Below are 14,623 nucleotides of genomic sequence, written 5' to 3'. Positions count from 1 at the left end.
GACTCATAGAGATCCTAGTGTTGGTACTCTAATGATACTATTTTTAACAGGTGGTCTTCAGTATGCCGACTGTCGGGATCCCAGCACACAGTATACCAGCGCCGGAATCCCGGCAGCCGACATACTGACACTTTTTCTCCCTGGAGGGAGAATAAAATAGCGTTGCGCCCTACCGTGCCAGCAGCGTGGTGAGCGCAGCGAGCCCACAAGGGGCTCATTTGCGCTCGCCACGCTGTCGGTATGCTGGCGGTCAGACTCCTGGCGCTGCTATGCTGGTCGCCGGGAGCCCGGACGCCAGCATGCCATACTACACCCTTTTTAACACAGTGCCTGAACAAAACACAGCAGTTTTATTTAATTTTTTACACGGCGCATGAACACACAATACAGTGCCTCACACTGCTACAGACCACAGTGCCTCTATGGGTTATTTTTGTTGGTAATGGCTATTGTCGCTATAAGTTAAAACAGTGCTCCTAATGACATTTTATTTTTTGAATATTATAAAATATAATGGATGACACAGTGCCCCTTTATGACTGGATTGACTTTTAGTTCCACAGTGCTTCAGAGTCCAGTCTAGGGGTTAAAGTGAGCCAGAACGCAGTTCCGCCTCCCCTGGCTCACCTAACCTGATGTCCCGGCGCTGCAGGGAGATGCCGGGTGCCCGCTGAAATTGTGTTACCAGCGGGCACCCGTCTCCCTCTCCACAGCGGCAGCTGGAGGCAGGAGCTCACTACTGAGCTCCAGCTTCCGGCTCTGTCAGTGCACACTGTGGGAGAGACGTCATGATGTCTCTCCAATAGTGCCAAGGAGCGGACAGCCAAAGAGAACTGCGGCGGGAGCGGGGCTTGGTGAGTATGGTGCCTCTCCGCCCTCCCTCCCATATGTGTACTAGTAGCGGCGCTTCTACTGGGGCAAGTTACTGGGGTGCTTTACTACTGGGGGCAAACTACAATAGGGCAAACTACTGGGGAGGCTTTACTACTGGGGGCAAACTACAGAGGGGTAAACTACTGGGGGGCTTTACTACTGGGGCAAACTACAAAGGGGCAAACTACTGGGGGGCTTTACTGCTGGGGCAAACTACAAGGGGGCAAGCTACAAAATGGCAAACTACTGGCAGCATTACTACAAGGGGGCAAACTACAAGGGGGCATAACTACAGGAGATAAACTACTGGAGGTATAACTACAGGGGGGCATTACTACAAGGGGGCAAACTACTGGTGGCAAACTACTGGGGGCATTACTAACAGGAGCAAACTACATGGGGGCTAAACTACTGGGGCTAAGCAACTGGGGGCACATCTGCAGGGGGTATTACCACTGGGGGCTAAACTACATGGGGCAAACTACATGAGGGCAAAACTACTGGGGGCATTACGACTGGGAGGTTAAACTAAAGAGGGGTAGTAAATTACTGGGGTCATAACTGCAGGGGCATTACCAGTGGGGGCATGACTACTGGGGCTAAATTACAGGGGGCTAAACAACTGGGGGCATTACTGCAGGCAACATTACTACTGGTGGCAATACTACACAGGGGCAAAACCATTAAGGGCATTGCTGATGGGGTGCACTGCTAATGAGGGCATAGTAAAGGGGGCACTTCATAAGGGGCACCACTCCTGGGGACATAAGGGGCACTACTATTGTGGGCATTGCATAAGGGGCACTACTTTTGTGGGCATTGTATAAGAGGCGCTACTGCTGTGAGCATTACTGTATGGGCCGACAAAGAAGCTGAGCTCCCGGTCCGCCCTCCTTCGCTCCACTCCTACCATCGCCGCCACACTGGAAACCCTGGTTCCAGACTCCCAGCTGCAGAGGATCTGGGACCAGGCCGGCTTTATTATCCCTGCCGCCGCATCGAGCTCCTGTGACCGTGGCGCTACTAGTTCAAATATGTCGCTGATTGGCTGCCAGTCGGCAGCAGTTTTGAAATATTAGCGTCATGGTCACAGGAGCTCGATGCGGCGGCAGGGACAATAAAGCCAGCCTGATTTCAGATCCACTGCAGCCGCCCTCAGCCTCCTCTGCCGCCTCGCCCTCGGACCTCTGCATGCCTACAGCCTCCTCCTCCGCACTATCTCCGAGGCCCACAGCCTCCTCCACTCAACGCCTATCACAGTCTACTCCTCAACCGCACCGCAGACCAATGCCGCTGCTAAACAGGTAATCTTACCCTGCTGCCTTTCTCTCTCCCTAATCCCTACTGTATGCCCTTGCTGTCACTATCCATGTCCCTGCTGTCACTATCCATGTTCCTGCTGTCACTATTCCTGTCACTCTGTCACTGTATAATGTGAATTTTGGCTCATACCGTGTGCTATAATGTGAATTTCGGCTCATTCTGTGTGCTATAATGTGAATTTCGGCTCATACCGTGTGCTATAATGTGAATTTCGTCTCATACTATGTGCTATAATGTGAATTTTGACTGATTCTGTGTGGTATAATGTGAATTTCGGCTCATACTGTGTGGTATAATGTAAATTTTGGCTCATACTGTGTGCTATAATGTGAATTTCGGCTCATTCAGTGTGCTATAATGTGAATTTCGGCTCATACTGTGTGGTGTAATGTGAATTTGGCTCATACTATGTGGTATATTGTGAATTTCGGCTCATACTGTGTGGTGTAATGTGAATTTGGATCATACTGTGTGGTGTAATAATAATTTGGCTCATACTGTGTGCTATAATGTGAATTTTGGCTCATACTGTGTGCTATAATGTGAATTTTGGCTCATACTGTGTGGTGTAATATGAATGTGGCTCATACTGTGTGGCATAATGTGAATTTTGGCTCATACTGTGAGGAATAATGTGAAAGGGGTCCTACTATTGTGGTGCATAATGTGTATAAGGGGTATATGGTGTAGTAAACTACACTGTAGGGCACGTGTCCTTTTGCATGGCCACACCCCCTTTTCAGGAGCGTGCACGCCTTTAGCAGGCACATAATTACAGCCTTCACTTTTCCATACCCCCCTTCAAAATTTTCACTTGGGTGCTACTACTGTGGGCATTATTACTATTGTGTGACCACGCCCTTTTCTTTTTGAGACAACACTCCTTTTTTGCCTACTGCGCATGCATTACCTTTATTACATGGGCACTGTGGGGAGGGGGGTGAGTTCCACCACCTCTCTTGGACCACTTTAAGCACTGGTCCAGTCCAATGGTATTTAGTGCCTCACCTAGCACACAGTCCCACACCCTCTTCCTCTGGTAACTGGTGTCCTGTGCAGAGGCAGAACTACCGCCAGTGCAACCAGTGCATTGCATTGGGGCCCGCCACTGTCCAGGGGCCCAATGCATGTAATGAGTCAAACTGACTCATTACATGCCGCTGTGTGCTGCGGGCAACCGCTGCCTGCAGCACACAGCCCCCGGAGAGGAGAGGAGCGCAGCGGACATGGGGAGAAGGAGGAGGAGGGGGGAGCCGCAGCAGCGCTGTTTTATTGGTTGAGGCGCTGCTGTCCCTTTGCTTCACTATAGGCTGTCTTCCGCCGCTGTGAAGCGCATCCGAGCATTCACAGCAGCGGAGAACAGACTATGGTGAAGGACTGGGACAGCAGCAGTAGTGCCTCCACCAATAACACAGCGCTGCTGCGGTTCCCTCCTCCACCTTCCTCCTCCTCCTTCTCTCCTGCCCGGGAATCGTAATATCTGCCAGAAGCTGCACAGAGGAGCCTGAGCCAGCGGAGAGAGTAAGTATAATTCTTTCTTTCTTTCTTTCTTTCTTTCTTTCTTTCTTTCTTTCTTTCTTTCATGGTCAAAAAGGGGACTGTCTGCCGTAATGTGTAAAATGGGGAAATCTGCCTGCCGTAATGAGTAACAAGGGCACGCTGTCTGCCGTTATGTGTAAAAAGGTGGATGCTGTCTGCCGTTATGTGTAAAAAGGGGACGCTGTCTGCCGCTATGTGTAAAAAGGGCATGCTGCCTGCCGTTATGTGTAAAAAAGGGGCGCTGTCTGCCGTTATGTGTAAAAAGAGGACGCTGTCTGCCTTTATGTGTAAAAAGTGCACGCTGTCTGCCGTTATGTGTATAAAGGGCATGCTATCTGCCGTTATATGTAAAAAGGGCACGCTGTCTGCCGTTATGTGTAAAAAGGGGAATCTGTCCACCGTAAGATGTAAAAGGGTCTCTACCTGGTGTAGTGGTGCTACTGTGCGGCATAATTTGAATAATGGAGACTACTGTGCACCTTTTTATGAATTGGTATTTTTTGGCCACACCCCTTCCCCACGAAGCCACGCCCCTATGTATTTTTGCACGTGCCCCTGTTTTGCATGCAGGGGTGGGGCTCCGATGCCTGTTCTTGCAGAGAGTGCTAAAATGTCTAGTTACTGCACTGTTGCTAGGTACCCATTTCTCTGGCCCTTAGCAGGTCCCCCTCACCAGATCCACTCCAGGGGTGAGGTGGTGGACTTGGATGGGATGAGTGGGGGGCCCAAAGCATTTTGTCGCACCTGTGCCCTCTGCTCTCTAGTTCCGCCACTGGTCCTGTGTGTGGGCTTTTGTGCTTCACTGGGCCCACAGTTGCACACAGAGCCCACAGTACCACACACTCTTCCTCTAGTCACTGCCACTGGTGTGTGGCCTGTGCATTTTTTATTTATTGTCTCAGAGCCCAAAGTCCCACACAGACCCCAGTGTCCCACACACTCTCCCTCTGGCATCTTGTGTGAAATGGCACCCGAATCACAAGAGAGACTTTATGCAATCCAAAACACGTGAGATCTTATGCCAGCAAGATGACCTAAGTCAGGACTCCGATCTACTCATAATGCAGAAGTTCAGCGAGGTTCGCTTTCTATTTTATATTATAATTTTTATATTATTTTATCAAAGATTATAGATAAATAATACAGTCAATAAGTAATTTATTTTAAATAGAATTAGTGACTAATGATAGAGCAGAAAAAAGCCATTCTTGTGATTAACTGAGCTGCAAAGTCTGGGAAAATCTATAGGATGTATCATGGCGGGACATTGAATCTTCTGCTTTTACATGAAAGGGAAGTGCTAAAGAAAATATAATTGTTTTAAATGTATTTGTTTTAAGGGAAGAAGCTTGTTGTTTTATTTTGTTTACGTGCTAAACAGGTTTTATCCTGTTAAAATTATTATATGCTATAAATGGTCTCATGCTGCCATCTACTTGTTGATAATGAGTTAGATGTATAATGGAAGAAGGAAGAACGGTAGCAAAGGACTATCTAATAAAAAGTTAATTGTTAGAAACTCACGTTACAGTATCTTGTACAGGTCCGGTATTTAATACCGGCCGCCAGGAGACTGACACCGGAATCCCGGTGGGGAGCGCATTGAGTCCCTTCGTGGGCTCGATGTGATCGCCATGCTTCAGGCCCAGTGGCGAGCTTTGATCAACACACTATTATATTCCCCCTCGGGTGGTGGCATGGACCACCACCCAAGTGGGAACTCAGGGCTTTGGTCGGGATTCTGACCATTGGGATGCCACTGGCTGTCGGGATTCCAGCGTCAATCTCGTGACTGCCGGGATCCTGATAGCTGGTAAATTAACTGCACCCCTCTTGTACACATAGTTGCCCGATACTAATCCATTTTTATCTGTGTATTTAAGATCAGACCTTCCCTGATCTCATCAAGACTTGCATTATTGATGGTTGGACTGAATTCCATGTAATGCGTTAACACTAGACTGTATAAATATTGTTTCATGCAGAAATAAAACTAAATAATTATTAAGATACCTTAGACTGGAAAATCCATTTATTATAGTGAATTAATAGAAGAAACACTTAAAACTATGGACAAACTACAAGGATGTATTCATGCTTTAACCACCGTTATTTATTAGCGTTAGCAGATATACAAGTGTCACATATCAGATTAATCAGCACAGTGCATCCTAATTGCAACACATTGTGACTAAGATACATTTTCAGGTAAAAAGGTGTAAAAAGATGATAGGTGCCAGCAGAGTTGGACAGAACCTTGTGCGCCAAGAGGCGTCATTTGGCATAAATGGATCAATAATGTATAGGTACAAATGCCAATAATCCAAAATTGGCTCAGAAATATTTTATACAGTATCTCAATTGTAGCTTTTATTTTGTTAAATATAATTGATGTCACTGCCCTAAAGTAATTATTATGAATAAAAAAGTTAAGCCAATTGCAATAACAATCTGTAATATATGCAATATGTATTTACAGCCATAGCCAGACTAAGGGGGTGGGGCATGTGGCATACTGTACCCTGGGCCCCCTTTTGTCAAGGGTCCCATGGCTGGAGGATACTGACATCACTAGTTTTCCCTCTTAGCAGCAGCAGAACCAAGCAGCCAGAATGTGAGTAGGACAGCATGCAGTGCAGGCAGAGACACAGGAGCAACAGGTTTCATAAGCTGTCTATTGAACTTCCCAACCAGAGGAGCGATCGAAGGGTGAAGAGAGTTGTAAGTAACAGGATCCCAGCTTCTCCTCCTGCTTGCCTGGGTGTCTGGGTCCTGTGTAACCTGTTATCTAATGAGGGTCGTGAGAGAGACCTCCTGAGTCCTGTCCCAGTGTGTATGTAGTACAGAGGCTGCTGTTATTCTTGCATGTGACAAGATAAATTATAGATTTTATATTTTCTGTGTATTTTAAGATTGTTTAAGTTGTCTTTGTTCCACTACAAGAACATTTTATAAAAATGTTGTCTTTCACTTAGGCGGAGCTATAAACAGTGCCCAGGCATTATTAAACTATTAGTTTAAATTTAAAATACACCATTGGTTTCAATTTAATATACACACTCCATACAGTACATTTAATTCCAGGATGGTCAAAATGCATTCTATCTGGACTTCCATCTTTAGTTATGATTGCACTCACTTGTTTTGAAATATCTTTCTTATCAATAGTTCAACACAGGTGATACCAATTATATAACCAATTATATATTACGGGGAAGTCTAGGTAAAGAGCATTTCTATAAAAGCTGCAAAGATTTTTGAATAAAAAAATCCCAAACATTTAAAATAGAGAAATTAACTAATATATATATATATATATATATATATATATATATATATATATATATACACACACACACACACACATACACAGGTTGAGTATCCCATATCCAAATATTCCGAAATACATGAATGAATTGTGTGAACGTACACATACTTTGTTTAATACACACAGTTATTAAAAATATTGGCTAAAATGACCTTCAGGCTGTGTGTATAAGGTGTATATGTAACATAAATGCATTCTGTGCTTAGACTTAGGTCCCATCATCATGATATCTCATTATGGTATGTAATTATTCCAAAATACTGAAAAATCCGATATCCAAACTACCTCTGGTCCCAAGCATTTTGGATAAGGGATACTCAACCTGTATATATATAATTTTATGTCACATTAATGGTGAAACATGAAAAACAAAACTAGACATGAGTGGGTTAGATTCTAAGAGAACCGAACCCCCCGAACGTCATGCTCCGAGCCCGGATCCGAGTCCAGCTCGTGACTTCCCACCAGACTCAGATACCAGAACAAGGCAAAACATCATCATACCACTGTCTGATTCTTGTGTGTTTTGGATTCCATATAAATAGCCATGGATTGCCGCCGTTTTCACTGCGGATTTGGAGAGTGAGGGAGACAAACCTCTGTCCCTCTCTGTGGGTGGTGGTGTCGGGTGGGGTCAGTGTGTGCTCTGTAGGGCTGCTGTTCCTGTCACTGTAGTGTCCCTGTGCATTTAGTGGTGCTGTCCTGGCTGTCACTGGTGTGTCATGTGCTGTTAGGGGTTCTACAGCTGTACATCGGTGTTGCTGTCCTAGCTGTCACTGTGTTGTACAGGGGACAGGGGCACTATCCTCCTGTATGCTGTGAAAATACAGGGGTGCTGGCTGTAGAAAATCTGAGGTGCAGTGAAAATAAAAGTACACTGGCCATGTCTTGTATGCTGTATAAAATCTGGAGAGCAGTTAAAATACATGTATACTGGCCCTGTCTTGTATGCTGCAAAACATTTGGGGTGCAGTGAAAATAAATCTATACTGGCCCTTTCTTCTATGCTGTCAAAATTCAGAGGTGCAGTGGAAAAAAATGTACATTGGCAGTGGCAAACGCAGGATTTACTTGGGGGGGTTTCCGTATTTTAAATATATACGTAAAATATACATATATAGGAAGCAGTGTTGGAACTCAGGTAGTGAAAATACTTTTCATTACCTGAGTGCCACCGACATCACTTGCTATATTTGGGCTTTTGGCCGGCGGGCACCATCGGAAGGCATCGGGGCTTTTATATACATATAGGAGTGCTGCCTCATGGACTATATATATATATATATATATATACACATACATACATACATACACAAATAAGTCCTTGCGCACAAAGTCCTTCAGGCTCCAGAGTTTAGAATGTCGCTCTGATCCCTTCAAGCCCTCCGAGTATCGCAACTGGTAAACAAATGGGGAGCGCACTTGTAAGTGGTTAAAAAGCACAATCTTTACTTAAAACATATGCTCACGTACATTCCCGCTGACGAAGTCCCCCATTGGATGAAATGCGTTAGGCGTGGCCAAGACGTAGGCGCGGCCTAGACGTAGGCGCTGTGACGTCATCTGCCGAGACCAGAGCAGACACAAGTCTGCCTTACAACCGGAGCAGCTAAGTTGGAGCGATCCATTCATGCTGCTCATTTTAAATTTGAATGTACGTGAGCATATGTTTTATGTAAAGATTGTGCTCTTTAACCACTTACAAGTGCGCTCTCCATTTGTTTACCATATATATCTCACACACACACACACACACACACACACACACGTGTATAGCATGCACATGGCGTCTTTAAAATAAAGTGTGCCCAGTAAATGGATTGGATATACACACACAGTGTGTGTGTGTATAAAAAAAAATAATCAATAAACAGTATGACACACACACACACATACACTGTATAGGGACCAGATGCACACTGACACACACACACACACACACACACACACATACACTGTATAGGGATCAGATGCGCACACACACACTGTTTAGGAACCAGATGCACACTGACTGACACACACACACACACACACACACACACATTGCATAGGGACCAGATGCACACTGTATAGGGACCAGATGCACACTGACACCCACACACACACACTGTATAGGGACCTGATGCACACTGACACACACACACATGTTGTACAGGGGGTGAATACATTCTCAATCATTACAGGCAGCTCACCCTCCTTCAGACGCTACTGCACTGTGCCTTGTGTCCCTCCCCCTGTTCCCAGCATGGGTGAGGGCTGCTGTGTGTGTTCAGAGCTGCCGGAGTCTGACAGGCAGTGTCCGTGAAGGCTCCCATGAGGGAGCCTGTAATATCCACAGCGCGGATTTCTGCAGCAGGAGTGACAGTGTCACTGACTGCAGTCCGCGCTCTGCGCCAGCCGCCCAGGGGAGAGTGTGCCGGCTGGAGAGGGCTCTCTGTGTGGCTGCCGGTCCGTTCTCTCCGCTGGTGGGGTCTCTGATGCGGGCCTCCTTCCATCTTCCGGAAGCAGCCGCACAGTGCATGATGATGCCTAGTCCTCCTGTGCGCTGCCCGTGTGGCTGCTTCCGGAAGTTCAGGCAACACTAGCGGCGCGCTGAAGCTGTGATCGCGATCGCGGTAGCGGTAGCGGTCGCGATCGCGGTTTGTATTGAGACAGAGACAAAGCTGTCTCTGTCTCTGAAAACAAGAATTTGCCCTAACAGGGGGGGTTTCTGGGTACTCAGAAACCCCCCCTGCGTGCGCCACTGATTGGCCCTGACTTTTATGCTGTAAAAATTCTGCAGTGCTGCTGTTAAGATTAATATGCACTTTTCCTGTCTTGTATGGTGTAAAAATTCTGGGATGCAATGAAAATAAATGTGCACTGGCCCTATCTTGTATGCTGTATAAATTCTGGGGTGCAGTGAAAATAAATGTACACTGGCCCTGTCTTTTATGCTGTAAAAATTCTGCGGTGCTGCTGTTCAAATAAATGTGCACTGGCCACGTCTTGTATGCTGTCTAAATCTGGGGTGCAGTGAAAATAAATGTACACTGGCCCTGTCTTGTATGCAGTAAAAAATCTGGGGTGCAGTGAAAATAAATATACACTGGTCCTGTCTTGGATGCTCTGAAAAATCTGGGGTGCACTGAAAATAAATGTACACTGGCCCTGTCTTTTATGCTGTAAAAAATCTGGGGTGCAGTGAAAATAAATGTACACTGGCCCTCTCTTTTATGCTGTAAAAATTTAATGGCACAGTGAAAATAAATGTACACTGGCCCTGTCTTGTAAGCTGTAAAAATTCTGGGTTACAGTGAAAATAAATATACACAGGCCCTGTCTTGCATGCTCTTAAAATTGTGGGGTGCAGTGAAAATAAATGTACACTGGCCCTCTCTTGTATGCTGTAAAAATTCAGGGGTGCAGTGAAAAAAATGTACATTGGCCCTGTCTTTTATGCTGTAAAAATTCTGGGATGCTGCTGTTAAAATAAATGTGCACTGGCCCTGTCTTGTATAGTGTATAAATTCTGGGAAGCAGTTAAAATAATTGTACACTGGCCATGTCTTGTATGCTGTAAAAATTCTGGGGTGCAGTGAAATTAAATGTACACTGGCCCTGTCGTGTATGCTGTAAAAATACAGCGGTGCTGTTGTTAAAATAAAAGTACACTGGTCCTGTATGCTGTAAAAATACAGCGGTGATGCTGTTAAAATAAAAGTACACTGGTACTGTATACTGTAAAAATACAGGGGTGCAGTTGTTAAAATAAAAGTGCACTAGTCCTGTATGCTGTAAAAATACAGTGGTGCTGTTGTTAAAATAAAAGTACTGGTCCTGTATGCTGTAAAAGTACCAGGGTGCTTTTGTTAAAATAAAAGTACACTGGCCCTGGATGCTGTAAAATACAGGGGTGCAGTGAAAATAAATGTACACTGGCCCTGTCTTGTATGCAGTAAAAAATCTGGGGTGCACTGAAAATAAATATACACTGGTCCTGTCTTGGATGCTCGGAAAAATCTTGGGTGCACTGAAAATAAATGTACACTGGCCCTGTCTTGTATGCTGTAAAAAATCTGGGGTGCAGTGAAAATAAATGTACACTGGCCCTCTCTTTTATGCTGTCAAAAATTAATGGTGCAGTGAAAATAAATGTACACTGGCCCTGTCTTGTAAGCTGTAAAAATTCTGGGGTACAGTGAAAATAAATATACACTGGCCCTGTCTTGCATGCTCTTAAAATTGTGGGGTGCAGTGAAAATAAATGTACACTGGCCCTCTCTTGTATGCTGTAAAAATTCAGGGGTGCAGTGAAAAAAATGTACATTAGCCCTGTCTTTTATGCTGTAAAAATTCTGGGATGCTGCTGTTAAAATAAATGTGCACTGGCCCTGTCTTGTATAGTGTATAAATTCTGGGAAGCAGTTAAAATAATTGTACACTCTCATGTCTTGTATGCTGTAAAAATTCTGGGGTGCAGTGAAATTAAATGTACACTGGCCCTGTCGTGTATGCTGTAAAAATACAGCGGTGCTGTTGTTAAAATAAAAGTACACTGGTCCTGTATGCTGTAAAAATACAGGGGTGATGCTGTTAAAATAAAAGTACACTGGTACTGTATACTGTAAAAATACAGGGGTGCAGTTGTTAAAATAAAAGTGCACTAGTCCTGTATGCTGTAAAAATACAGTGGCGCTGTTGTTAAAATAAAAGTACTGGTCCTGTATGCTGTAAAAATACCAGGGTGCTTTTGTTAAAATAAAAGTACACTGGCCCTGGATGCTGTAAAATACAGGGGTGCAGTGAAAATAAATGAACACTGGCCCTGTCTTGTATGCTGTTAAATTGTAGGGGTGTTGTGAAAATACAGGGGTGCTGGCACTGTCCGCGGCTGCGAAGTATAGGCCTGACCTTCACAACACTGTATGGGAAAAGGAGGCTTCTACCACCATTTACATGTCCTCTGCAATTGCTGGGAGGAGCACAGACAGTCCAGTTGCTGATATTGAGATTGAGGTTGTCACTGTAGAAGTACACAAGGATGAGGAGGATATTGGTGTAGCTGGCACTGAGTTGGATGTTGACGATGAGGATAATGATGGTGATGTGGTTTGTTTGAATAACATAGTAACATAGTAACATAGTTAATGAGGTTGAAAAGAGACAAAAAGCCCATCGGGTTCAACCTGTTTTATGTATTCAGTGCACATTATAATGCACCAGCCAAAATAATGGTTTCGTACATACTGACACTATATGTCGTATCACACCAATATACTTAATGTCAATGTATTAAATGTTAAAGCATGGGACACTTTTCTCAGCTAGAAACTGTCCAATCCATTTTTAAATGCATTTACAGAGTCCTCCATTATTATCTTCTCCGGCAGGGAGTTCCAAATCCTTATTGCCCTTATGGTGAAGAACCCCTTCCTACGATTTGAATGAAATTTTCTCTTCTCTAGCCTCAACAAGTGCCCACGAGTCCTATACAGACTTCTATTAATAAACAAATCCCCTGCTAACTCTTTGTATTGACCCTTTACATATTTGAAGATATTAATAATGTCTCCTCTTAGTCTCCTCTTTTCAAGGGAATACATATTTAACCTAGTAAGCCTTTCCACATAATCCAATGTCTCTAACCGTTTTATCAGCTTAGTAGCTCGCCTTTGCACTCTTTCGAGTTCCCTGATATCTTTTTTATAATATAGTGCCCAAAATTGAACACAATATTCCAGGTACGGACGTACCAATGAATTGTACAGTGACAGGATTACATCCTCGTTCCTTGTCTCAATACACCATTTTATGCATGCAAGCACTTTATTTGCCTTCTTTGCTGCATTTTGACATTGTTGACTGTTATTAAGCCTATTATCTATGAGTACCCCCAAATCTTTTTTCACTACTGCAACCCCTATATTTTCCCCATTAAGTGTGTAGGATACAAGTTTGTTTTTAATACCAAAGTGCATAACTTTGCATTTTTTTAATAATGAACCTCATTCCCCATTTAGATGCCCAGGTTTCAAGTTTAAGTAAGTCATTCTGTAGAGACTCCACATCGCTTTCTGAATTAATTACCTTACACAGTTTGGTATCATCTGCAAATATTGATACTGTGCTTCCCAGACCTATTCCTAGATCATTAATAAATATATTGAACAGTAGAGGGACAAGGACGGGCCCTTGTGGTATTCCACTGACTACTGGTTCGCAGCTGGAGACCGTCCCGTTGACCACTACTCTTTGTACTCTGTTATCCAGCCAATTACCTATCCAGCCAATTACCTATCCATGTATCCTATGCCAAGTTCCCTTAATTTGATGATCAGTCTACTGTGAGGCACTGTATCGAAGGCTTTTGCAAAATCTAAAAAGACAACATCCACTGCATTGCCTTGGCTGAGATTATCGTTCACTTCCTCGTAGAAGCTAATTAGGTTAGTTTGACATGATCTGTCCCTTACAAACCTGTGCTGACTCTTGCTAATAATCTTATTAACCTGTAGATAATCCTGTATGTTATCCCTCAAAATTCCTTCCAATATTTTACTGACTATAGAGGTTATACTAACTGGTCTATAGTACCCAGGATGATTTTTAGATCCCTTTTTGAATAAGGGCACTACTTCCACTATATGCCAACCCCTCTCTACCATACCCGATATAATTGAACTATAGAAGGTGGGATGTAAACACTGAAGAAGGGGTGGGAATCTGAGGATGAGGATGACATCTTCACTCTGTAGAGCCAGTTTGTGCTAGGAGAGATTAATTGCTTCTTTTTTGGTGGGTGCCCAAACAAACCAATCATTTTAGCCACAGTCATGTGGCAGACCCTGACACTGAAATGATTGGTTTGTTAAAGTGTGCATGTCCTGTTTATACAACATAAGGGTGGGTGGGAGAGCCCAAGGATAATTCCATCTTGCATGTCTTTTCTTTGTCTGCCACATTATTCCTGGGGTGCTGCCCCATATGGGGTGCTGCCCCTCTACCCTATCCATCCAGTGGTGCTGCCCCACTGCCATTTAAGTCCAGGGGTGCTGTTGCCTGTCTGTATAAATCCAGGGGTGCTGCCATATAATTCCGGAGGTGCTGCTGTACTTGATCCTAGGTTTAAATGAAAGCCTAGAGCAAATATGAAACAAGCTTCAACATCACAAACAGATTTGTGAAAACATAACTGCATAGGTGTTAATGGAAATTGCTATTTTGACAGTGTTTTTTGATAAAGTGGGGAGAGACCACATTTGTGGCCAAAATCAGTGTAACTCAGAAGAGACAGAATCATTCATAATCCAGCGCAACTGCCGAAGAGGTAAAAGTGAGATTTTCTGCTGGAGCATTAGAGAGAGGTTCTTCTCAATTATTAGGGACTCACTGAAATGAATGGCTCCAATTAGTCAACCTTAATTTTGATTTATTAATGATGTTCCTCATTTTGGGATTATTTATTTAAAAGATGCACATTTGTTGTACATGGTTCTTTTCCTAAGGGCTGCGTAGGGTTATCGCAAGACCTTGCGGTGTTAGAACAATAGAGTTTAAGTGATTTTGCATTGCATCAGC

This window comes from Pseudophryne corroboree, chromosome 7 (genome assembly GCF_028390025.1).
Source record: "Pseudophryne corroboree isolate aPseCor3 chromosome 7, aPseCor3.hap2, whole genome shotgun sequence".
NCBI classification, from domain to species: Eukaryota; Metazoa; Chordata; class Amphibia; order Anura; family Myobatrachidae; genus Pseudophryne; species Pseudophryne corroboree.
Note: the sequence above shows the minus strand (reverse complement) of the source record.